The following is a 25,424-nucleotide window of genomic DNA, read 5'->3' as shown; positions in this document are numbered from 1 at the left end:
TAAGGCACGGACGGTTTCCCCTAGAGCGGCAGTGACACCTGGTGGCCAGTCGGGGTAAGGCACGGACGGTTTCCCCTAGAGCGGCAGTGACACCTGGTGGCCAGTCGGGGTAAGGCACGGACGGTTCCCCCTAGAGCGGCAGTGACACCTGATGGCCAGTCGGGGTAAGGCACGGACGGTTTCCCCTAGAGCGACAGTGACACCTGGTGGCCCGTTGGGGGAAGGCACGGACGGTTTCCCCTAGACCGCAGTGACACCTGGTGGCCCGTCGGGGTAAGGCACGGACGGTTTCCCCTAGAACTGCAGTGACACCTGGTGGCCAGTTGGGGTAAGGCACGGACGGTTTCACCTAGAGCCGCAGTGACACCTGGTGGCCAGTCGGGGTAAGGCACGGACGGTTTCCCCTAAAGCTTCAGTGACACCTGCTGGCCAGTCGGGGTAAGGCACGGACGGCTTCCCCTAAAGCTGCAGTGACAGCTGGTGGCCAGTCGGGGTAAGGCACGGAGGGTTTCCCCTAAAGCTGCAGTGACACCTGGTGGCCAGTCTGGGTAAGGCACGGACGGTTTCCCCTAGAGCGGCAGTGACACCTGGTGGCCAGTCGGGGTAAGGCACGGACGGTTTCCCCTAGAACTGCAGTGACACCTGGTGGCCAGTCGGGGTAAGGCATGGACGGTTTCCCCTAAAGCTGCAGTGACACCTGGTGTCCAGTCGGGGTAAGGCACGGACGGTTTCCCCTAGAGCAGCAGTGACACCTGGTGGCCAGTCGGGGTAAGGCACGGACATTTTCCCCTAAAGCTGCAGTGACACCTGGTGGCCAGTCGGGGTAAGGCACGGACGGTTTCCCCTAAAGCTGCAGTGACACCTGGTGGCCAGTCGGGGTAAGGCACGGACGGTTTCCCCTAGAGCTGCAGTGACACCTGGTGGCCAGTCGGGGTAAGGCACGGACGGTTTATCCTAGAGCGGCAGTGACACCTGGTGTCCAGTCGGGGTAAGGCACGGACGGTTTCCCCTAAAGCTGCAGTGACACCTGGTGGCCAGTCGGGGTAAGGCACGGACGGTTTATCCTAGAGCGGCAGTGACACCTGGTGTCCAGTCGGGGTAAGGCACGGACGGTTTCCCCTAGAGCGGCAGTGACACCTGGTGGCCAGTCGGGGTAAGGCACGGACGGTTTCCCCTAGAGCGGCAGTGACACCTGGTGGCCAGTCGGGGTAAGGCACGGACGGTTTCCCCTAAAGCGGCAGTGACACCTGGTGGCCAGTCGGGGTAAGGCACGGATGGTTTCCCCTAGAGCGGCAGTGACACCTGGTGGCCAGTCGGGGTAAGGCACAGAGGGTTTTCCGTAGAGCGGCAGTGACACCTGGTGGCCAGTCGGGGTAAGGCACGGACGGTTTCCCCTAAAGCTGCAGTGACACCTGGTGTCCAGTCGGGGTAAGGTACGGACGGTTTCCCCTAAAGCTGCAGTGACACCTGGTGGCCAGTCGGGGTAAGGCACGGACGGTTTCCCCTAGAGCGGCAGTGACACCTGGTGGCCAGTCGGGGTAAGGCACGGACGGTTTCCCCTAAAGCTGCAGTGACACCTGGCGGCCAGTTGGGGTAAGGCACGGACGGTTTCCCCTAAAGCTGCAGTGACACCTCCTGGCCAATCGGGGTAAGGGACGGACGGTTTCCCCTAAAGCTGCAGTGACACCTGGCGGCCAGTCGGGGTAAGGCACGGACGGTTTCCCCTCGAGCGGCAGTGACACCTGGTGGCCAGTCGGGGTAAGGCACGGACGGTTCCCCCTAGAGCGGCAGTGACACCTGGTGGCCAGTCGGGGTAAGGCACGGACGGTTTCCCCTAGAGCGGCAGTGACACCTGGTGGCCAGTCGGGGTAAGGCACGGACGGTTCCCCCTAGAGCGGCAGTGACACCTGATGGCCAGTCGGGGTAAGGCACGGACGGTTTCCCCTAGAGCGACAGTGACACCTGGTGGCCAGTCGGGGTAAGGCACGGACGGTTTCCCCTAGACCGCAGTGACACCTGGTGGCCAGTCGGGGTAAGGCACGGACGGTTTCCCCTAGAACTGCAGTGACACCTGGTGGCCAGTTGGGGTAAGGCACGGACGGTTTCTCCTAGAGCCGCAGTGACACCTGGTGGCCAGTCGGGGTAAGGCACAGACGGTTTCCCCTAAAGCGCAGTGACACCTGGTGGCCAGTCGGGGTAAGGCACGGACGGTTTACCCTAGAGCTGCAGTGACACCTGGCGGCCAGTCGGGGTAAGGCACGGAGGGTTTCCCCTAAAGCTGCAGTGACACCTGGTGGCCAGTCTGGGTAAGGCACGGACGGTTTCCCCTAGAGCGGCAGTGACACCTGGTGGCCAGTCGGGGTAAGACACGGACGGTTTCCCCTAAAGCTGCAGTGACACCTGGTGGCCAGTCGGGGTAAGGCACGGACGGTTCCCCCTAGAGCGGCAGTGACACCTGATGGCCAGTCGGGGTAAGGCACAGACGGTTTCCCCTAGAGCGACAGTGACACCTGGTGGTCAGTTGGGGGAAGGCACGGACGGTTTCCCCTAGACCGCAGTGACACCTGGTGGCCCGTCGGGGTAAGGCACGGACGGTTTCCCCTAGAACTGCAGTGACACCTGGTGGCCAGTTGGGGTAAGGCACGGACGGTTTCACCTAGAGCCGCAGTGACACCTGGTGGCCAGTCGGGGTAAGGCACGGACGGTTTCCCCTAAAGCTGCAGTGACACCTGCTGGCCAGTCGGGGTAAGGCACGGACGGTTTCCCCTAGAGCTGCCATGACAGCTGGTGGCCAGTCGGGGTAAGGCACGGAGGGTTTCCCCTAGAGCTGCAGTGACACCTGGTGGCCAGTCGGGGTAAGGCACGGACGGTTTCCCCTAGAGCGGCAGTGACACCTGGCGGCCAGTTGGGGTAAGGCACGGACGGTTTCCCCTAAAGCTGCAGTGACACCTGGTGGCCAATCGGGGTAAGGCACGGACGGTTTCCCCTAAAGCTGCAGTGACACCTGGCGGCCAGTCGGGGTAAGGCACGGACGGTTTCCCCTAGAGCTGCAGTGACACCTGGTGGCCAGTCGGGATAAGGCACGGACGGTTTCCCCTAGAACGGCAGTGACACCTGGCGGCCAGTTGGGGTAAGGCACGGACGGTTTCCCCTAGAGCTGCAGTGACACCTGGTGGCCAGTCGGGGTAAGGCACGGACGGTTTCCCCTAGAGCGGCAGTGACACCTGGCGGCCAGTCGGGGTAAGGCACGGACGGTTTCCCCTAGAGCTGCAGTGACACCTGGTGGCCAGTCGGGGTAAGGCACGGACGGTTTCCCCTAGAGCGGCAGTGACACCTGGTGGCCAGTCGGGGTAAGGCACGAACGTTTTCCCCTAGAGCGGCAGTGACACCTGGTGGCCAGTCGGGGTAAGGCACGGACGGTTTCCCCTAGAGCGGCAGTGACACCTGGTGGCCAGTCGGGGTAAGGCACGGACGGTTCCCCCTAGAGCGGCAGTGACACCTGATGGCCAGTCGGGGTAAGGCACGGACGGTTTCCCCTAGAGCGACAGTGACATCTGGTGGCCAGTCGGGGTAAGGCACGGACGGTTTCCCCTAAAGCTGCAGTGACACCTGGTGGCCAGTCGGGGTAAGGGACGGACGGTTTTCCGTAGAGCGGCAGTGACACCTGGTGGCCAGTCGGGGTAAGGCACGGACGGTTTCCCCTAAAGCGGCAGTGAAACCTGGTGGCCAGTCGGGGTAAGGCACGGACGGTTTCCCGTAGAGCGGCAGTGACACCTGGTGGCCAGTCGGGGTAAGGCATGGACGGTTTCCCGTAGAGCGGCAGTGACACCTGGTGGCCAGTCGGGGTAAGGCACGGACATTTTCCCCTAAAGCTGCAGTGACACCTGGTGGCCAGTCGGGGTAAGGCACGGACGTTTTCCCCTAAAGCTGGAGTGACACCTGGTGGCCAGTCGGGGTAAGGCACGGACGGTTTCCCCTAGAGCTGCAGTGACACCTGGTGGCCAGTCGGTTTAAGGCACGGACGGTTTCCCCTCGAGCGGCAGTGACACCTGGTGGCCAGTCGGTTTCCCCTAAAGCTGCAGTGACACCTGGTATCCAGTCGGGGTAAGGCAGGGACGGTTTCCCCTAGAGCTGCAGTGACACCTGGTGGCCAGTCGGGGTAAGGCACGGAGGGTTTCCCCTAAAGCTGCAGTGACACCTGGTGGCCAGTCGGGGTAAGGCACGGACGGTTTCCCCTAGAGCGGCAGTGACACCTGGTGGCCAGTCGGGGTAAGGCACGGACGGTTTCCCCTAAAGCTGCAGTGACACCTGGTGGCCAGTCGGGGTAAGGCACGGACGGTTTCCCCTAAAGCTGCAGTGACACCTGGTGGCCAATCGGGGTAAGGCACGGACATTTTCCCCTAAAGCTGCAGTGACACCTGGTGGCCAGTCGGGGTAAGGCACGGACGTTTTCCCCTAAAGCTGGAGTGACACCTGGTGGCCAGTCGGGGTAAGGCACGGACGGTTTCCCCTAGAGCTGCAGTGACACCTGGTGGCCAGTCGGGATAAGGCACGGACGGTTTCCCCTAGAACGGCAGTGACACCTGGCGGCCAGTTGGGGTAAGGCACGGACGGTTTCCCCTAGAGCTGCAGTGACACCTGGTGGCCAGTCGGGGTAAGGCACGGACGGTTTCCCCTAGAGCGGCAGTGACACCTGGCGGCCAGTCGGGGTAAGGCACGGACGGTTTCCCCTAGAGCTGCAGTGACACCTGGTGGCCAGTCGGGGTAAGGCACGGACGGTTTCCCCTAGAGCGGCAGTGACACCTGGTGGCCAGTCGGGGTAAGGCACGGACGGTTTCCCCTAGAGCGGCAGTGACACCTGGTGGCCAGTCGGGGTAAGGCACGGACGGTTTCCCCTAGAGCGGCAGTGACACCTGGTGGCCAGTCGGGGTAAGGCACGGACGGTTCCCCCTAGAGCGGCAGTGACACCTGATGGCCAGTCGGGGTAAGGCACGGACGGTTTCCCCTAGAGCGACAGTGACATCTGGTGGCCAGTCGGGGTAAGGCACGGACGGTTTCCCCTAAAGCTGCAGTGACACCTGGTGGCCAGTCGGGGTAAGGCACGGACAGTTTCCCCTAAAGCTGCAGTGACACCTGGTGTCCAGTCGGGGTAAGGCACGGACGGTTTCCACTAGAGCGGCAGTGACACCTGGTGGCCAGTCGGGGTAAGGCACGGACATTTTCCCCTAAAGCTGCAGTGACACCTGGTGGCCAGTCGGGGTAAGGCACGGACGGTTTCCCCTAAAGCTGCAGTGACACCTGGTGGCCAGTCGGGGTAAGGCACGGACGGTTTCCCCTAAAGCTGCAGTGACACCTGGTGGCCAGTCGGGGTAAGGCACGGACGGTTTCCCCTAGACCGCAGTGACACCTGGTGGCCAGTCGGGGTAAGGCACGGACGGTTTCCCCTAGAACTGCAGTGACACCTGGTGGCCAGTTGGGGTAAGGCACGGACGGTTTCTCCTAGAGCCGCAGTGACACCTGGTGGCCAGTCGGGGTAAGGCACAGACGGTTTCCCCTAAAGCGCAGTGACACCTGGTGGCCAGTCGGGGTAAGGCACGGACGGTTTACCCTAGAGCTGCAGTGACACCTGGCGGCCAGTCGGGGTAAGGCACGGAGGGTTTCCCCTAAAGCTGCAGTGACACCTGGTGGCCAGTCTGGGTAAGGCACGGACGGTTTCCCCTAGAGCGGCAGTGACACCTGGTGGCCAGTCGGGGTAAGACACGGACGGTTTCCCCTAAAGCTGCAGTGACACCTGGTGGCCAGTCGGGGTAAGGCACGGACGGTTCCCCCTAGAGCGGCAGTGACACCTGATGGCCAGTCGGGGTAAGGCACAGACGGTTTCCCCTAGAGCGACAGTGACACCTGGTGGTCAGTTGGGGGAAGGCACGGACGGTTTCCCCTAGACCGCAGTGACACCTGGTGGCCCGTCGGGGTAAGGCACGGACGGTTTCCCCTAGAACTGCAGTGACACCTGGTGGCCAGTTGGGGTAAGGCACGGACGGTTTCACCTAGAGCCGCAGTGACACCTGGTGGCCAGTCGGGGTAAGGCACGGACGGTTTCCCCTAAAGCTGCAGTGACACCTGCTGGCCAGTCGGGGTAAGGCACGGACGGTTTCCCCTAGAGCTGCCATGACAGCTGGTGGCCAGTCGGGGTAAGGCACGGAGGGTTTCCCCTAGAGCTGCAGTGACACCTGGTGGCCAGTCGGGGTAAGGCACGGACGGTTTCCCCTAGAGCGGCAGTGACACCTGGCGGCCAGTTGGGGTAAGGCACGGACGGTTTCCCCTAAAGCTGCAGTGACACCTGGTGGCCAATCGGGGTAAGGCACGGACGGTTTCCCCTAAAGCTGCAGTGACACCTGGCGGCCAGTCGGGGTAAGGCACGGACGGTTTCCCCTAGAGCTGCAGTGACACCTGGTGGCCAGTCGGGATAAGGCACGGACGGTTTCCCCTAGAACGGCAGTGACACCTGGCGGCCAGTTGGGGTAAGGCACGGACGGTTTCCCCTAGAGCTGCAGTGACACCTGGTGGCCAGTCGGGGTAAGGCACGGACGGTTTCCCCTAGAGCGGCAGTGACACCTGGCGGCCAGTCGGGGTAAGGCACGGACGGTTTCCCCTAGAGCTGCAGTGACACCTGGTGGCCAGTCGGGGTAAGGCACGGACGGTTTCCCCTAGAGCGGCAGTGACACCTGGTGGCCAGTCGGGGTAAGGCACGAACGTTTTCCCCTAGAGCGGCAGTGACACCTGGTGGCCAGTCGGGGTAAGGCACGGACGGTTTCCCCTAGAGCGGCAGTGACACCTGGTGGCCAGTCGGGGTAAGGCACGGACGGTTCCCCCTAGAGCGGCAGTGACACCTGATGGCCAGTCGGGGTAAGGCACGGACGGTTTCCCCTAGAGCGACAGTGACATCTGGTGGCCAGTCGGGGTAAGGCACGGACGGTTTCCCCTAAAGCTGCAGTGACACCTGGTGGCCAGTCGGGGTAAGGGACGGACGGTTTTCCGTAGAGCGGCAGTGACACCTGGTGGCCAGTCGGGGTAAGGCACGGACGGTTTCCCCTAAAGCGGCAGTGAAACCTGGTGGCCAGTCGGGGTAAGGCACGGACGGTTTCCCGTAGAGCGGCAGTGACACCTGGTGGCCAGTCGGGGTAAGGCATGGACGGTTTCCCGTAGAGCGGCAGTGACACCTGGTGGCCAGTCGGGGTAAGGCACGGACATTTTCCCCTAAAGCTGCAGTGACACCTGGTGGCCAGTCGGGGTAAGGCACGGACGTTTTCCCCTAAAGCTGGAGTGACACCTGGTGGCCAGTCGGGGTAAGGCACGGACGGTTTCCCCTAGAGCTGCAGTGACACCTGGTGGCCAGTCGGTTTAAGGCACGGACGGTTTCCCCTCGAGCGGCAGTGACACCTGGTGGCCAGTCGGTTTCCCCTAAAGCTGCAGTGACACCTGGTATCCAGTCGGGGTAAGGCAGGGACGGTTTCCCCTAGAGCTGCAGTGACACCTGGTGGCCAGTCGGGGTAAGGCACGGAGGGTTTCCCCTAAAGCTGCAGTGACACCTGGTGGCCAGTCGGGGTAAGGCACGGACGGTTTCCCCTAGAGCGGCAGTGACACCTGGTGGCCAGTCGGGGTAAGGCACGGACGGTTTCCCCTAAAGCTGCAGTGACACCTGGTGGCCAGTCGGGGTAAGGCACGGACGGTTTCCCCTAAAGCTGCAGTGACACCTGGTGGCCAATCGGGGTAAGGCACGGACATTTTCCCCTAAAGCTGCAGTGACACCTGGTGGCCAGTCGGGGTAAGGCACGGACGTTTTCCCCTAAAGCTGGAGTGACACCTGGTGGCCAGTCGGGGTAAGGCACGGACGGTTTCCCCTAGAGCTGCAGTGACACCTGGTGGCCAGTCGGGATAAGGCACGGACGGTTTCCCCTAGAACGGCAGTGACACCTGGCGGCCAGTTGGGGTAAGGCACGGACGGTTTCCCCTAGAGCTGCAGTGACACCTGGTGGCCAGTCGGGGTAAGGCACGGACGGTTTCCCCTAGAGCGGCAGTGACACCTGGCGGCCAGTCGGGGTAAGGCACGGACGGTTTCCCCTAGAGCTGCAGTGACACCTGGTGGCCAGTCGGGGTAAGGCACGGACGGTTTCCCCTAGAGCGGCAGTGACACCTGGTGGCCAGTCGGGGTAAGGCACGGACGGTTTCCCCTAGAGCGGCAGTGACACCTGGTGGCCAGTCGGGGTAAGGCACGGACGGTTTCCCCTAGAGCGGCAGTGACACCTGGTGGCCAGTCGGGGTAAGGCACGGACGGTTCCCCCTAGAGCGGCAGTGACACCTGATGGCCAGTCGGGGTAAGGCACGGACGGTTTCCCCTAGAGCGACAGTGACATCTGGTGGCCAGTCGGGGTAAGGCACGGACGGTTTCCCCTAAAGCTGCAGTGACACCTGGTGGCCAGTCGGGGTAAGGCACGGACAGTTTCCCCTAAAGCTGCAGTGACACCTGGTGTCCAGTCGGGGTAAGGCACGGACGGTTTCCACTAGAGCGGCAGTGACACCTGGTGGCCAGTCGGGGTAAGGCACGGACATTTTCCCCTAAAGCTGCAGTGACACCTGGTGGCCAGTCGGGGTAAGGCACGGACGGTTTCCCCTAAAGCTGCAGTGACACCTGGTGGCCAGTCGGGGTAAGGCACGGACGGTTTCCCCTAGAGCTGCAGTGACACCTGGTGGCCAGTCGGGGTAAGGCACGGACGGTTTCCCCTAGAGCGGCAGTGACACCTGGTGGCCAGTCGGGGTAAGGCACGGACGGTTTCCCCTAAAGCTGCAGTGACACCTGGTGGCCAATCGGGGTAAGGCACGGACGGTTTCCCCTAAAGCTGCAGTGACACCTGGCGGCCAGTCGGGGTAAGGCACGGACGCTTTCCCCTAGAGCTGCAGTGACACCTGGTGGCCAGTCGGGATAAGGCACGGACGGTTTCCCCTAGAACGGCAGTGACACCTGGCGGCCAGTTGGGGTAAGGCACGGACGGTTTCCCCTAGAGCGGCAGTGACACCTGGTGGCCAGTCGGGGTAAGGCACGGACGGTTTCCCCTAGAGCGGCAGTGACACCTGGTGGCCAGTCGGGGTAAGGCACGGACGGTTTCCCCTAGAGCGGCAGTGACACCTGGTGGCCAGTCGGGGTAAGGCACGGACGGTTTCCCCTAAAGCTGCAGTGACACCTGGTGGCCAGTCTGGGTAAGGCACGGACGGTTTCCCCTAGAGCGGCAGTGACACCTGGTGGCCAGTCAGGGTAAGGCACGGACGGTTTCCCCTAGAGCTGCAGTGACACCTGGTGGCCAGTCGGGGTAAGGCACGGACGGTTTCCCCTAAAGCTGGAGTGACACCTGGTGGCCAGTCGGGGTAAGGCACGGACGGTTTCCCCTGAAGCGGCAGTGACACCTGGTGGCCACTCGGGGTAAGGCACGGACGGTTTCCCCTAGAGCGGCAGTGACACCTGGTGGCCAGTCGGGGTAAGGCACGGACGGTTTCCCGTAGAGCGGCAGTGACACCTGGTGGCCAGTCGGGGTAAGGCACGGACGCTTCCCCCTAGAGCGGCAGTGACACCTGGTGGCCAGTCGGGGTAAGGCACGGACGGTTTCCCCTAGAGCGGCAGTGACACCTGGTGGCCAGTCGGGGTAAGGCACGGACGGTTTCCCCTAGAGCGGCAGTGACACCTGATGGCCAGTCGGGGTAAGGCACGGACGGTTTCCCTTAGAGCGGCAGTGACACCTGGTGGCCAGTCGGGGTAAGGCACGGACGGTTTCCATTAGAGCGGCAGTGACACCTGGTGGCCAGTTGGGGTAAGGCACGGACGGTTTCCCGTAGAGCGGCAGTGACACCTGGTGGCCAGTCGGGGTAAGGCACGGACGGTTTCCCCTAAAGCTGCAGTGACACCTGGTGTCCAGTCGGGGTAAGGCACGGACGGTTTCCCCTAGAGCAGCAGTGACACCTGGTGGCCACTCGGGGTAAGGCACGGACATTTTCCCCTAAAGCTGCAGTGACACCTGGTGGCCAGTCGGGGTAAGGCACGGACGGTTTCCCCTAAAGCTGGAGTGACACCTGGTGGCCAGTTGGGGTAAGGCACGGACGGTTACCCTAGAGCTGCAGTGACACCTGGTGGCCAGTCGGGGTAAGGCACGGACGGTTTCCCCTAGAGCGGCAGTGACACCTGGTGGCCAGTCGGGGTAAGGCACGGACGGTTTCCCCTAAAGCTGCAGTGACACCTGGTGGCCAATCGGGGTAAGGCACGGACGGTTTCCCCTCGAGCGGCAGTGACACCTGGTGGCCAGTCGGTTTCCCCTAAAGCTGCAGTGACACCTGGTGGCCAGTCGGGGTAAGGCACGGACGGTTTCCCCTAGAGCTGCAGTGACACCTGGTGGCCAGTCGGGGTAAAGCACGGAGGGTTTCCCCTAAAGCTGCAGTGACACCTGGTGGCCAGTCTGGGTAAGGCACGGACGGTTTCCCCTAGAGCGGCAGTGACACCTGGTGGCCAGTTGGGGTAAGGCACGGATGGTTTCCCCTAAAGCTGCAGTGACACCTGGTGGCCAGGCGGGGTAAGGCACGGACGGTTTCCCCTAGAGCGGCAGTGACACCTGGTGGCCAGTCGGGGTAAGGCACGGACGGTTTCCCCTAGAGCGGCAGTGACACCTGGTGGCCAGTCGGGGTAAGGCACGGATGGTTTCCCCTAGAGCGGCAGTGACAGCTGGTGGCCAGTCGGGGTAAGGCACGGACGGTTTTCCGTAGAGCGGCAGTGACACCTGGTGGCCAGTCGGGGTAAGGCACGGACGGTTTCCCCTAAAGCTGCAGTGACACCTGGTGTCCAGTCGGGGTAAGGCACGGACGGTTTCCCCTAAAGCGGCAGTGACACCTGGTGGCCAGTCGGGGTAAGGCACGGACGGTTTCCCCTAGAGCTGCAGTGACACCTGGTGGCCAGTCGGGGTAAGGCACGGACGGTTTCCCCTAGAGCGGCAGTGACACCTGGCGGCCAGTTGGGGTAAGGCACGGACGGTTTCCCCTAAAGCTGCAGTGACACCTGCTGGCCAATCGGGGTAAGGCACGGACGGTTTCCCCTAAAGCTGCAGTGACACCTGGCGGCCAGTCGGGGTAAGGCACGGACGGTTTCCCCTAGAGCTGCAGTGACACCTGGTGGCCAGTCGGGATAAGGCACGGACGGTATCCCCTAGAACGGCAGTGACACCTGGCGGCCAGTTGGGGTAAGGCTCGGACGGTTTCCCCTAGAGCTGCAGTGACACCTGGTGGCCAGTCGGGGTAAGGCACGGACGGTTTCCCCTAGAGCGGCAGTGACACCTGGCGGCCAGTCGGGGTAAGGGACGGACGGTTTCCCCTAGAGCTGCAGTGACACCTGGTGGCCAGTCGGGGTAAGGCACGGACGGTTTCCCCTAGAGCGGCAGTGACACCTGGTGGCCAGTCGGGGTAAGGCACGGACGTTTTCCCCTAGAGCGGCAGTGACACCTGGTGGCCAGTCGGGGTAAGGCACGGACGGTTTCCCCTAAAGCTGCAGTGACACCTGGTGTCCAGTCGGGGTAAGGCACGGACGGTTTCCCCTAGAGCGGCAGTGACACCTGGTGGCCAGTCGGGGTAAGGCACGGACATTTTCCCCTAAAGCTGCAGTGACACCTGGTGGCCAGTCGGGGTAAGGCACGGACGGTTTCCCCTAAAGCTGCAGTGACACCTGGTGGCCAGTCGGGGTAAGGCACGGACGGTTTCCCCTAGAGCTGCAGTGACACCTGGTGGCCAGTCGGGGTAAGGCACGGACGGTTTCCCCTAGAGCGGCAGTGACACCTGGTGGCCAGTTGGTGTAAGGCACGGACGGTTTCCCCTAAAGCTGCAGTGACACCTGGTGGCCAATCGGGGTAAGGCACGGACGGTTTCCCCTAGAGCTGCAGTGACACCTGGTGGCCAGTCGGGGTAAGGCACGGAGGGTTTCCCCTAAAGCTGCAGTGACACCTGGTGGCCAGTCGGGGTAAGGCACGGACGGTTTCCCCTAGAGCGGCAGTGACACCTGGTGGCCAGTCGGGGTAAGGCACGGAGGGTTTCCCCTAAAGCTGCAGTGACACCTGGTGGCCAGTCTGGGTAAGGCACGGACGGTTTCCCCTAGAGCGGCAGTGACACCTGGTGGCCAGTCGGGGTAAGGCACGGACGGTTCCCCCTAGAGCGGCAGTGACACCTGATGGCCAGTCGGGGAAGGCACGGACGGTTTCCCCTAGAGCTGCAGTGACACCTGGTGGCCAGTCGGGGTAAGGCACGGACGGTTTCCCCTAGAGCGGCAGTGACACCTGGTGGCCAGTCGGGGTAAGGCACGGACGTTTTCCCCTAGAGCGGCAGTGAGACCTGGTGGCCAGTCGGGGTAAGGCACGGACGGTTTCCCCTAGAGCGGCAGTGACACCTGGTGGCCAGTCGGGGTAAGGCACGGACGGTTCCCCCTAGAGCGGCAGTGACACCTGATGGCCAGTCGGGGAAGGCACGGACGATTTCCCCTAGAGCGACAGTGACATCTGGTGGCCAGTCGGGGTAAGGCACGGACGGTTTCCCGTAGAGCGGCAGTGACACCTGGTGGCCAGTCGGGGTAAGGCACGGACGGTTTCCCCTAAAGCTGCAGTGACACCTGGTGTCCAGTCAGGGTAAGGCACGGACGGTTTCCCCTAGAGCGGCAGTGACACCTGGTGGCCAGTCGGGGTAAGGCACGGACATTTTCCCCTAAAGCTGCAGTGACACCTGGTGGCCAGTCGGGGTAAGGCACGGACGGTTTCCCCTAAAGCTGCAGTGACACCTGGTGGCCAGTCGGGGTAAGGCACGGACGGTTTCCCCTAGAGCTGCAGTGACACCTAGTGGCCAGTCGGGGTAAGGCACGGACGGTTTCCCCTAGAGCGGCAGTGACACCTGGTGGCCAGTCGGGGTAAGGCACGGACGGTTTCCCCTAAAGCTGCAGTGACACCTGGTGGCCAATCGGGGTAAGGCACGGACGGTTTCCCCTAGAGCTGCAGTGACACCTGGTGGCCAGTCGGGGTAAGGCACGGAGGGTTTCCCCTAAAGCTGCAGTGACACCTGGTGGCCAGTCGGGGTAAGGCACGGACGGTTTCCCCTAGAGCGGCAGTGACACCTGGTGGCCAGTCGGGGTAAGGCACGGACGGTTTCCCCTAAAGCTGCAGTGACACCTGGCGGCCAGTCGGGGTAAGGCACGGACGGTTTCCCCTAGAGCGGCAGTGACACCTGGTGGCCAGTCGGGGTAAGGCACGGACGGTTTCCCCAAGAGCGGCAGTGACACCAGGTGGGCAGTCGGGGTAAGGCACGGACGGTTTCCCCTAGAGCGGCAGTGACACCTGATGGCCAGTCGGGGTAAGGCACGGACGGTTTCCCCTAGAGCGACAGTGACACCTGGTGGCCAGTTGGGGGAAGGCACGGACGGTTTCCCCTAGACCGCAGTGACACCTGGTGGCCCGTCGGGGTAAGGCACGGACGGTTTCCCCTAGAACTGCAGTGACACCTGGTGGCCAGTTGGGGTAAGGCACGGACTTTTTCACCTAGAGCGGCAGTGACACCTGGTGGCCAGTCGGGGTAAGGCACGGACGGTTTCCCCTAAAGCTTCAGTGACACCTGCTGGCCAGTCGGGGTAAGGCACGGACGGTTTCCCCTAGAGCTGCAGTGACAGCTGGTGGCCAGTCGGGGTAAGGCACGGAGGGTTTCCCCTAAAGCTGCAGTGACACCTGGTGGCCAGTCTGGGTAAGGCACGGACGGTTTCCCCTAGAGCGGCAGTGACACCTGGTGGCCAGTCGGGGTAAGGCACGGACGGTTTCCCCTAGAGCTGCAGTGACACCTAGTGGCCAGTCGGGGTAAGGCACGGACGGTTTCCCCTAGAGCGGCAGTGACACCTGGTGGCCAGTTGGTGTAAGGCACGGACGGTTTCTCCTAAAGCTGCAGTGACACCTGGCGGCCAGTCGGGGTAAGGCACGGACGGTTTCCCCTAGAGCGGCAGTGACACCTGGTGGCCAGTCGGGGTAAGGCACGGACGGTTTCCCCAAAAGCGGCAGTGACACCAGGTGGGCAGTCGGGGTAAGGCACGGACGGTTTCCCCTAGAGCGGCAGTGACACCTGATGGCCAGTCGGGGTAAGGCACGGACGGTTTCCCCTAGAGCGAGAGTGACACCTGGTGGCCAGTTGGGGGAAGGCACGGACGGTTTCCCCTAGACCGCAGTGACACCTGGTGGCCCGTCGGGGTAAGGCACGGACGGTTTCCCCTAGAACTGCAGTGACACCTGGTGGCCAGTTGGGGTAAGGCACGGACTTTTTCACCTAGAGCGGCAGTGACACCTGGTGGCCAGTCGGGGTAAGGCACGGACGGTTTCCCCTAAAGCTTCAGTGACACCTGCTGGCCAGTCGGGGTAAGGCACGGACGGTTTCCCCTAGAGCTGCAGTGACAGCTGGTGGCCAGTCGGGGTAAGGCACGGAGGGTTTCCCCTAAAGCTGCAGTGACACCTGGTGGCCAGTCTGGGTAAGGCACGGACGGTTTCCCCTAGAGCGGCAGTGACACCTGGTGGCCAGTCGGGGTAAGGCACGGACGGTTTCCCCTAGAACTGCAGTGACACCTGGTGGCCAGTCGGGGTAAGGCACGGACGGTTTCCCCTAGAGCTGCAGTGACACCTGGCGGCCAGTCGGGGTAAGGCACGGACGGTTTCCCCTAGAGCGGCAGTGACACCTGGTGGCCAGTCGGGGTAAGGCACGGACGGTTTCCCCTAAAGCTGCAGTGACACCTGGTGTCCAGTCGGGGTAAGGCACGGACGGTTTCCCCTAAAGCTGCAGTGACACCTGGTGGCCAGTCGGGGTAAGGCACGGACGGTTTCCCCTAGAGCTGCAGTGACACCTGGTGGCCAGTCGGGGTAAGGCACGGACGGTTTCCCCTAGAGCGGCAGTGACACCTGGCGGCCAGTTGGGGTAAGGCTCGGACGGTTTCCCCTAGAGCTTCAGTGACACCTGGTGGCCAGTCGGGGTAAGGCACGGACGGTTTCCCCTAGACGGGCAGTGACACCTGGCGGCCAGTCGGGGTAAGGCACGGACAGTTTCCCCTAGAGCTGCAGTGACACCTGGTGGCCAGTCGGAGTAAGGCACGGACGGTTTCCCCTAGAGCGGCAGTGACACCTGGTGGCCAGTCGGGGTAAGGCACGGACGCTTTCCCCTAGAGCGGCAGTGAGACCTGGTGGCCAGTCGGGGTAAGGCACGGACGGTTTCCCGTAGAGCAGCAGTGACACCTGGTGGCCAGTCGGGGTAAGGCACGGACGGTTCCCCCTAGAGCGGCAGTGACACCTGATGGCCAGTCGGGGTAAGGCACGGACGGTTTCCCCTAGAGCGACAGTGACATCTGGTGGCCAGTCGGGGTAAGGCACGGACGGTTTCCCGTAGAGCGGCAGTGACACCTGGTGGCCAGTCGGGGTAAGGCACGGACGGTTTCCCCTAAAGCTACAGTGACACCTGGTGTCCAGTCGGGGTAAGGCACGGACGGTTTCCCCTAGAGCGGCAGTGACACCTGGTGGCCAGTCGGGGTAAGGCACGGACATTTTCCCCTAAAGCTGCAGTGACACCTGGTGGCCAGTCGGGGTAAGGCACGGACGGTTTCCCCTAAAGCTGCAGTGACACCTGGTGGCCAGTCGGGGTAAGGCACGGACGGTTTCCCCTAGAGCTGCAGTGACACCTGGTGGCCAGTCGGGGTAAGGCACGGACGGTTTCCCCTAGGGCGGCAGTGACACCTGGTGGCCAGTTGGTGTAAGGCACGGACGGTTTCCCCTAAAGCTGCAGTGACACCTGGTGGCCAATCGGGGTAAGGCACGGACGGTTTCCCCTAGAGCTGCAGTGACAGCTGGTGGCCAGTCGGGGTAAGGCACGGAGGGTTTCCCCTAAAGCTGCAGTGACACCTGGTGGCCAGTCTGGGTAAGGCACGGACGGTTTCCCCTAGAGCGGCAGTGACACCTGGTGGCCAGTCCGGGTAAGGCACGGACGGTTTCCCCTAGAACTGCAGTGACACCTGGTGGCCAGTCGGGGTAAGGCACGGACGGTTTCCCCTAGAGCTGCAGTGACACCTGGCGGCCAGTCGGGGTAAGGCACGGACGGTTTCCCCTAGAGCGGCAGTGACACCTGGTGGCCAGTCGGGGTAAGGCACGGACGGTTTCCCCTAAAGCTGCAGTGACACCTGGTGTCCAGTCGGGGTAAGGCACGGACGGTTTCCCCTAAAGCTGCAGTGACACCTGGTGGCCAGTCGGGGTAAGGCACGGACGGTTTCCCCTAGAGCTGCAGTGACACCTGGTGGCCAGTCGGGGTAAGGCACGGACGGTTTCCCCTAGAGCGGCAGTGACACCTGGCGGCCAGTTGGGGTAAGGCTCGGACGGTTTCCCCTAGAGCTTCAGTGACACCTGGTGGCCAGTCGGGGTAAGGCACGGACGGTTTCCCCTAGACGGGCAGTGACACCTGGCGGCCAGTCGGGGTAAGGCACGGACAGTTTCCCCTAGAGCTGCAGTGACACCTGGTGGCCAGTCGGAGTAAGGCACGGACGGTTTCCCCTAGAGCGGCAGTGACACCTGGTGGCCAGTCGGGGTAAGGCACGGACGGTTTCCCCTAGAGCGGCAGTGAGACCTGGTGGCCAGTCGGGGTAAGGCACGGACGGTTTCCCGTAGAGCAGCAGTGACACCTGGTGGCCAGTCGGGGTAAGGCACGGACGGTTCCCCCTAGAGCGGCAGTGACACCTGATGGCCAGTCGGGGTAAGGCACGGACGGTTTCCCCTAAAGCTACAGTGACACCTGGTGTCCAGTCGGGGTAAGGCACGGACGGTTTCCCCTAGAGCGGCAGTGACACCTGGTGGCCAGTCGGGGTAAGGCACGGACATTTTCCCCTAAAGCTGCAGTGACACCTGGTGGCCAGTCGGGGTAAGGCACGGACGGTTTCCCCTAAAGCTGCAGTGACACCTGGTGGCCAGTCGGGGTAAGGCACGGACGGTTTCCCCTAGAGCTGCAGTGACACCTGGTGGCCAGTCGGGGTAAGGCACGGACGGTTTCCCCTAGGGCGGCAGTGACACCTGGTGGCCAGTTGGTGTAAGGCACGGACGGTTTCCCCTAAAGCTGCAGTGACACCTGGTGGCCAATCGGGGTAAGGCACGGACGGTTTCCCCTAGAGCTGCAGTGACACCTGGTGGCCAGTCGGGGTAAGGCACGGAGGGTTTCCTCTAAAGCTGCAGTGACACCTGGTGGCCAGTCGGGGTAAGGCACGGACGGTTTCCCCTAGAGCGGCAGTGACACCTGGTGGCCAGTCGGGGTAAGGCACGGAGGGTTTCCCCTACAGCTGCAGTGACACCTGGTGGCCAGTCTGGGTAAGGCACGGACGGTTTCCCCTAGAGCGGCAGTGACACCTGGTGGCTAGTCGGGGTAAGGCACGGACGGTTCCCCCTAGAGCGGCAGTGACACCTGATGGCCAGTCGGGGAAGGCGCGGACGGTTTCCCCTAGAGCTGCAGTGACACCTGGTGGCCAGTCGGGGTAAAGCACGGACGGTTTCCCCTAGAGCGGCAGTGACACCTGGTGGCCAGTCGGGGTAAGGCACGGACGTTTTCCCCTAGAGCGGCAGTGAGACCTGGTGGCCAGTCGGGGTAAGGCACGGACGGTTTCCCCTAAAGCGGCAGTGACACCTGGTGGCCAGTCGGGGTAAGGCACGGACGGTTCCCCCTAGAGCGGCAGTGACACCTGATGGCCAGTCGGGGAAGGCACGGACGGTTTCCCCTAGAGCGACAGTGACATCTGGTGGCCAGTCGGGGTAAGGCACGGACGGTTTCCCGTAGAGCGGCAGTGACACCTGGTGGCCAGTCGGGGTAAGGCACGGACGGTTTCCCCTAAAGCTGCAGTGACACCTGGTGTCCAGTCAGGGTAAGGCACGGACGGTTTCCCCTAGAGCGGCAGTGACACCTGGTGGCCAGTCGGGGTAAGGCACGGACATTTTCCCCTAAAGCTGCAGTGACACCTGGTGGCCAGTCGGGGTAAGGCACGGACGGTTTCCCCTAAAGCTGCAGTGACACCTGCTGGCCAGTCGGGGTAAGGCACGGACGGTTTCCCCTAGAGCTGCAGTGACACCTAGTGGCCAGTCGGGGTAAGGCACGGACGGTTTCCCCTAGAGCGGCAGTGACACCTGGTGGCCAGTTGGTGTAAGGCACGGACGGTTTCCCCTAAAGCTGCAGTGACACCTGGTGGCCAATCGGGGTAAGGCACGGACGGTTTCCCCTAGAGCTGCAGTGACACCTGGTGGCCAGTCGGGGTAAGGCACGGAGGGTTTCCCCTAAAGCTGCAGTGACACCTGGTGGCCAGTCGGGGTAAGGCACGGACGGTTTCCCCTAGAGCGGCAGTGACACCTGGTGGCCAGTCGGGGTAAGGCACGGACGGTTTCCCCTAAAGCTGCAGTGACACCTGGCGGCCAGTCGGGGTAAGGCACGGACGGTTTCCCCTAGAGCGGCAGTGACACCTGGTGGCCAGTCGGGGTAAGGCACGGACGGTTTCCCCAAGAGCGGCAGTGACACCAGGTGGGCAGTCGGGGTAAGGCACGGACGGTTTCCCCTAGAGCGGCAGTGACACCTGGTGGCCAGTCTGGGTAAGGCACCTACGGTTTCCCCTAGAGCGGCAGTGACACCTGGTGGCCAGTCGGGGTAAGGCACGGACGGTTCCCCCTAGAGCGGCAGTGACACCTGATGGCCAGTCGGGGTAAGGCACGGACGGTTTCCCCTAGAGCGACAGTGACACCTGGTGGCCAGTCGGGGGAAGGCACGGACGGTTTCCCCTAGACCGCAGTGACACCTGGTGGCCCGTCGGGGTAAGGCACGGACGGTTTCCCCTAGAACTGCAGTGACACCTGGTGGCCAGTTGGGGTAAGGCACGGACTTTTTCACCTAGAGCGGCAGTGACACCTGGTGGCCAGTCGGGGTAAGGCACGGACGGTTTCCCCTAAAGCTTCAGTGACACCTGCTGGCCAGTCGGGGTAAGGCACGGACGGTTTCCCCTAGAGCTGCAGTGACAGCTGGTGGCCAGTCGGGGTAAGGCACGGAGGGTTTCCCCTAAAGCTGCAGTGACACCTGGTGGCCAGTCTGGGTAAGGCACGGACGGTTTCCCCTAGAGCGGCAGTGACACCTGGTGGCCAGTCGGGGTAAGGCACGGACGGTTTCCCCTAGAACTGCAGTGACACCTGGTGGCCAGTCGGGGTAAGGCACGGACGGTTTCCCCTAGAGCTGCAGTGACACCTGGCGGCCAGTCGGGGTAAGGCACGGACGGTTTCCCCTAGAGCGGCAGTGACACCTGGTGGCCAGTCGGGGTAAGGCACGGACGGTTTCCCCTAAAGCTGCAGTGACACCTGGTGTCCAGTCGGGGTAAGGCACGGACGGTTTCCCCTAAAGCTGCAGTGACACCTGGTGGCCAGTCGGGGTAAGGCACGGACGGTTTCCCCTAGAGCTGCAGTGACACCTGGTGGCCAGTCGGGGTAAGGCACGGACGGTTTCCCCTAGAGCGGCAGTGACACCTGGCGGCCAGTTGGGGTAAGGCTCGGACGGTTTCCCCTAGAGCTTCAGTGACACCTGGTGGCCAGTCGGGGTAAGGCACGGACGGTTTCCCCTAGAGGGGCAGTGACACCTGGCGGCCAGTCGGGGTAAGGCACGGACAGTTTCCCCTAGAGCTGCAGTGACACCTGGTGGCCAGTCGGAGTAAGGCACGGACGGTTTCCCCTAGAGCGGCAGTGACACCTGGTGGCCAGTCGGGGTAAGGCACGGACGGTTTCCCCTAGAGCGGCAGTGACACCTGGTGGCCAGTCGGGGTAAGGCACGGACGGTTTCCCCTAAAGCTGCAGTGACACCTGGCGGCCAGTCGGGGTAAGGCACGGACGGTTTCCCCTAGAGCGGCAGTGACACCTGGTGGCCAGTCGGGGTAAGGCACGGACGGTTTCCCCAAGAGCGGCAGTGACACCAGGTGGGCAGTCGGGGTAAGGCACGGACGGTTTCCCCTAGAGCGGCAGTCACACCTGGTGGCCAGTCTGGGTAAGGCACGGACGGTTTCCCCTAGAGCGGCAGTGACACCTGGTGGCCAGTCGGGGTAAGGCACGGACGGTTTCCCCTAGAGCGACAGTGACACCTGGTGGCCAGTTGGGGGAAGGCACGGACGGTTTCCCCTAGACCGCAGTGACACCTGGTGGCCCGTCGGGGTAAGGCACGGACGGTTTCCCCTAGAACTGCAGTGACACCTCGTGGCCAGTTGGGGTAAGGCACGGACTTTTTCACCTAGAGCGGCAGTGACACCTGGTGGCCAGTCGGGGTAAGGCACGGACGGTTTCCCCTAAAGCTTCAGTGACACCTGCTGGCCAGTCGGGGTAAGGCACGGACGGTTTCCCCTAGAGCTGCAGTGACAGCTGGTGGCCAGTCGGGGTAAGGCACGGAGGGTTTCCCCTAAAGCTGCAGTGACACCTGGTGGCCAGTCTGGGTAAGGCACGGACGGTTTCCCCTAGAGCGGCAGTGACACCTGGTGGCCAGTCGGGGTAAGGCACGGACGGTTTCCCCTAGAACTGCAGTGACACCTGGTGGCCAGTCGGGGTAAGGCACGGACGGTTTCCCCTAGAGCTGCAGTGACACCTGGCGGCCAGTCGGGGTAAGGCACGGACGGTTTCCCCTAGAGCGGCAGTGACACCTGGTGGCCAGTCGGGGTAAGGCACGGACGGTTTCCCCTAAAGCTGCAGTGACACCTGGTGTCCAGTCGGGGTAAGGCACGGACGGTTTCCCCTAAAGCTGCAGTGACACCTGGTGGCCAGTCGGGGTAAGGCACGGACGGTTTCCCCTAGAGCTGCAGTGACACCTGGTGGCCAGTCGGGGTAAGGCACGGACGGTTTCCCCTAGAGCGGCAGTGACACCTGGCGGCCAGTTGGGGTAAGGCTCGGACGGTTTCCCCTAGAGCTTCAGTGACACCTGGTGGCCAGTCGGGGTAAGGCACGGACGGTTTCCCCTAGAGGGGCAGTGACACCTGGCGGCCAGTCGGGGTAAGGCACGGACAGTTTCCCCTAGAGCTGCAGTGACACCTGGTGGCCAGTCGGAGTAAGGCACGGACGGTTTCCCCTAGAGCGGCAGTGACACCTGGTGGCCAGTCGGGGTAAGGCACGGACGTTTTCCCCTAGAGCGGCAGTGAGACCTGGTGGCCAGTCGGGGTAAGGCACGGACGGTTTCCCGTAGAGCAGCAGTGACACCTGGTGGCCAGTCGGGGTAAGGCACGGACGGTTCCCCCTAGAGCGGCAGTGACACCTGATGGCCAGTCGGGGTAAGGCACGGACGGTTTCCCCTAGAGCGACAGTGACATCTGGTGGCCAGTCGGGGTAAGGCACGGACGGTTTCCCGTAGAGCGGCAGTGACACCTGGTGGCCAGTCGGGGTAAGGCACGGACGGTTTCCCCTAAAGCTGCAGTGACACCTGGTGTCCAGTCGGGGTAAGGCACGGACGGTTTCCCCTAGAGCGGCAGTGACACCTGGTGGCCAGTCGGGGTAAGGCACGGACATTTTCCCCTAAAGCTGCAGTGACACCTGGTGGCTAGTCGGGGTAAGGCACGGACGGTTTCCCCTAAAGCTGCAGTGACACCTGGTGGCCAGTCGGGGTAAGGCACGGACGGTTTCCCCTAGAGCTGCAGTGACACCTGGTGGCCAGTCGGGGTAAGGCACGGACGGTTTCCCCTAGAGCGGCAGTGACACCTGGTGGCCAGTTGGTGTAAGGCACGGACGGTTTCCCCTAGAGCGGCAGTGACACCTGGTGGCCAGTCGGGGTAAGGCACGGACGGTTTCCCCTAAAGCTGCAGTGACACCTGGTGGCCAGTCGGGGTAAGGCACGGACGGTTTCCCCTAGAGCGGCAGTGACACCTGGTGGCCAGTCGGGGTAAGGCACGGACGGTTTCCCCAAGAGCGGCAGTGACACCAGGTGGCCAGTCGGGGTAAGGCACGGACGGTTTCCCCTAGAGCGGCAGTGACACCTGGTGGCCAGTCGGGGTAAGGCACGGACGGTTTCCCCTAGAGCGGCAGTGACACCTGTTGGCCAGTCGGGGTAAGGCACGGACGGTTCCCCCTAGAGCGGCAGTGACACCTGATGGCCGGTCGGGGTAAGGCACGGACGGTTTCCCCTAGAGCGACAGTGACACCTGGTGGCCAGTTGGGGGAAGGCACGGACGGTTTCCCCTAGACCGCAGTGACACCTGGTGGCCCGTCGGGGTAAGGCACGGACGGTTTCCCCTAGAACTGCAGTGACACCTGGTGGCGAGTTGGGGTAAGGACGGACGGTTTCACCTAGAGCCGCAGTGACACCTGGTGGCCAGTCGGGGTAAGGCACGGACGGTTTCCCCTAAAGCTGCAGTGACACCTGGTGGCCAGTCGGGGTAAGGCACGGACGGTTTCCCCTAGAGCGGCAGTGACACCTGGTGGCCAGTCGGGGTAAGGCACGGAGGGTTTCCCCTAAAGCTGCAGTGACACCTGGTGGCCAGTCTGGGTAAGGCACGGACGGTTTCCCCTAGAGCGGCAGTGACACCTGGTGGCTAGTCGGGGTAAGGCACGGACGGTTCCCCCTAGAGCGGCAGTGACACCTGATGGCCAGTCGGGGAAGGCACGGACGGTTTCCCCTAGAGCTGCAGTGACACCTGGTGGCCAGTCGGGGTAAGGCACGGACGGTTTCCCCTAGAGCGGCAGTGACACCTGGTGGCCAGTCGGGGTAAGGCACGGACGTTTTCCCCTAGAGCGGCAGTGAGACCTGGTGGCCAGTCGGGGTAAGGCACGGACGGTTTCCCCTAGAGCGGCAGTGACACCTGGTGGCCAGTCGGGGTAAGGCACGGACGGTTCCCCCTAGAGCGGCAGTGACACCTGATGGCCAGTCGGGGAAGGCACGGACGGTTTCCCCTAGAGCGACAATGACATCTGGTGGCCAGTCGGGGTAAGGCACGGACGGTTTCCCGTAGAGCGGCAGTGACACCTGGTGGCCAGTCGGGGTAAGGCACGGACGGTTTCCCCTAAAGCTGCAGTGACACCTGGTGTCCAGTCAGGGTAAGGCACGGACGGTTTCCCCTAGAGCGGCAGTGACACCTGGTGGCCAGTCGGGGTAAGGCACGGACATTTTCCCCTAAAGCTGCAGTGACACCTGGTGGCCAGTCGGGGTAAGGCACGGACGGTTTCCCCTAAAGCTGCAGTGACACCTGGTGGCCAGTCGGGGTAAGGCACGGACGGTTTCCCCTAGAGCTGCAGTGACACCTAGTGGCCAGTCGGGGTAAGGCACGGACGGTTTCCCCTAGAGCGGCAGTGACACCTGGTGGCCAGTTGGTGTAAGGCACGGACGGTTTCCCCTAAAGCTGCAGTGACACCTGGTGGCCAATCGGGGTAAGGCACGGACGGTTTCCCCTAGAGCTGCAGTGACACCTGGTGGCCAGTCGGGGTAAGGCACGGAGGGTTTCCCCTAAAGCTGCAGTGACACCTGGTGGCCAGTCGGGGTAAGGCACGGACGGTTCCCCCTAGAGCGGCAGTGACACCTGGTGGCCAGTCGGGGTAAGGCACGGACGGTTTCCCCTAAAGCTGCAGTGACACCTGGCGGCCAGTCGGGGTAAGGCACGGACGGTTTCCCCTAGAGCGGCAGTGACACCTGGTGGCCAGTCGGGGTAAGGCACGGACGGTTTCCCCAAGAGCGGCAGTGACACCAGGTGGGCAGTCGGGGTAAGGCACGGACGGTTTCCCCTAGAGCGGCAGTGACACCTGGTGGCCAGTCTGGGTAAGGCACGGACGGTTTCCCCTGGAGCGGCAGTGACACCTGGTGGCCAGTCGGGGTAAGGCACGGACGGTTCCCCCTAGAGCGGCAGTGACACCTGATGGCCAGTCAGGGTAAGGCACGGACGGTTTCCCCTAGAGCGACAGTGACACCTGGTGGCCAGTTGGGGGAAGGCACGGACGGTTTCCCCTAGACCGCAGTGACACCTGGTGGCCCGTCGGGGTAAGGCACGGACGGTTTCCCCTAGAACTGCAGTGACACCTGGTGGCCAGTTGGGGTAAGGCACGGACTTTTTCACCTAGAGCGGCAGTGACACCTGGTGGCCAGTCGGGGTAAGGCACGGACGGTTTCCCCTAAAGCTTCAGTGACACCTGCTGGCCAGTCGGGGTAAGGCACGGACGGTTTCCCCTAGAGCTGCAGTGACAGCTGGTGGCCAGTCGGGGTAAGGCACGGAGGGTTTCCCCTAAAGCTGCAGTGACACCTGGTGGCCAGTCTGGGTAAGGCACGGACGGTTTCCCCTAGAGCGGCAGTGACACCTGGTGGCCAGTCGGGGTAAGGCACGGACGGTTTCCCCTAGAACTGCAGTGACACCTGGTGGCCAGTCGGGGTAAGGCACGGACGGTTTCCCCTAGAGCTGCAGTGACACCTGGCGGCCAGTCGGGGTAAGGCACGGACGGTTTCCCCTAGAGCGGCAGTGACACCTGGTGGCCAGTCGGGGTAAGGCACGGACGGTTTCCCCTAAAGCTGCAGTGACACCTGGTGTCCAGTCGGGGTAAGGCACGGACGGTTTCCCCTAAAGCTGCAGTGAGACCTGGTGGCCAGTCGGGGTAAGGCACGGACGGTTTCCCCTAGAGCGGCAGTGACACCTGGTGGCCAGTCGGGGTAAGGCACGGACGGTTCCCCCTAGAGCGGCAGTGACACCTGATGGCCAGTCGGGGAAGGCACGGACGGTTTCCCCTAGAGCGACAGTGACATCTGGTGGCCAGTCGGGGTAAGGCACGGACGGTTTCCCGTAGAGCGGCAGTGACACCTGGTGGCCAGTCGGGGTAAGGCACGGACGATTTCCCCTAAAGCTGCAGTGACACCTGGTGTCCAGTCAGGGTAAGGCACGGACGGTTTCCCCTAGAGCGGCAGTGACACCTGGTGGCCAGTCGGGGTAAGGCACGGACATTTTCCCCTAAAGCTGCAGTGACACCTGGTGGCCAGTCGGGGTAAGGGACGGACGGTTTCCCCTAAAGCTGCAGTGACACCTGGTGGCCAGTTGGGGTAAGGCACGGACGGTTTCCCCTAGAGCGGCAGTGACACCTGGTGGCCAGTCGGGGTAAGGCACGGACGGTTTCCCCTAAAGCTGCAGTGACACCTGGTGGCCAATCGGGGTAAGGCACGGACGGTTTCCCCTCGAGCGGCAGTGACACCTGGTGGCCAGTCGGTTTCCCCTAAAGCTGCAGTGACACCTGGTGGCCAGTCGGGGTAAGGCACGGACGGTTTCCCCTAGAGCTGCAGTGACACCTGGTGGCCAGTCGGGGTAAAGCACGGAGGGTTTCCCCTAAAGCTGCAGTGACACCTGGTGG

Source organism: Natator depressus, chromosome 28 (genome assembly GCF_965152275.1).
Source record: "Natator depressus isolate rNatDep1 chromosome 28, rNatDep2.hap1, whole genome shotgun sequence".
NCBI classification, from domain to species: Eukaryota; Metazoa; Chordata; order Testudines; family Cheloniidae; genus Natator; species Natator depressus.
The sequence above is the reverse complement of the archived record's forward strand: the minus strand, read 5'-3'. Positions refer to the sequence as shown.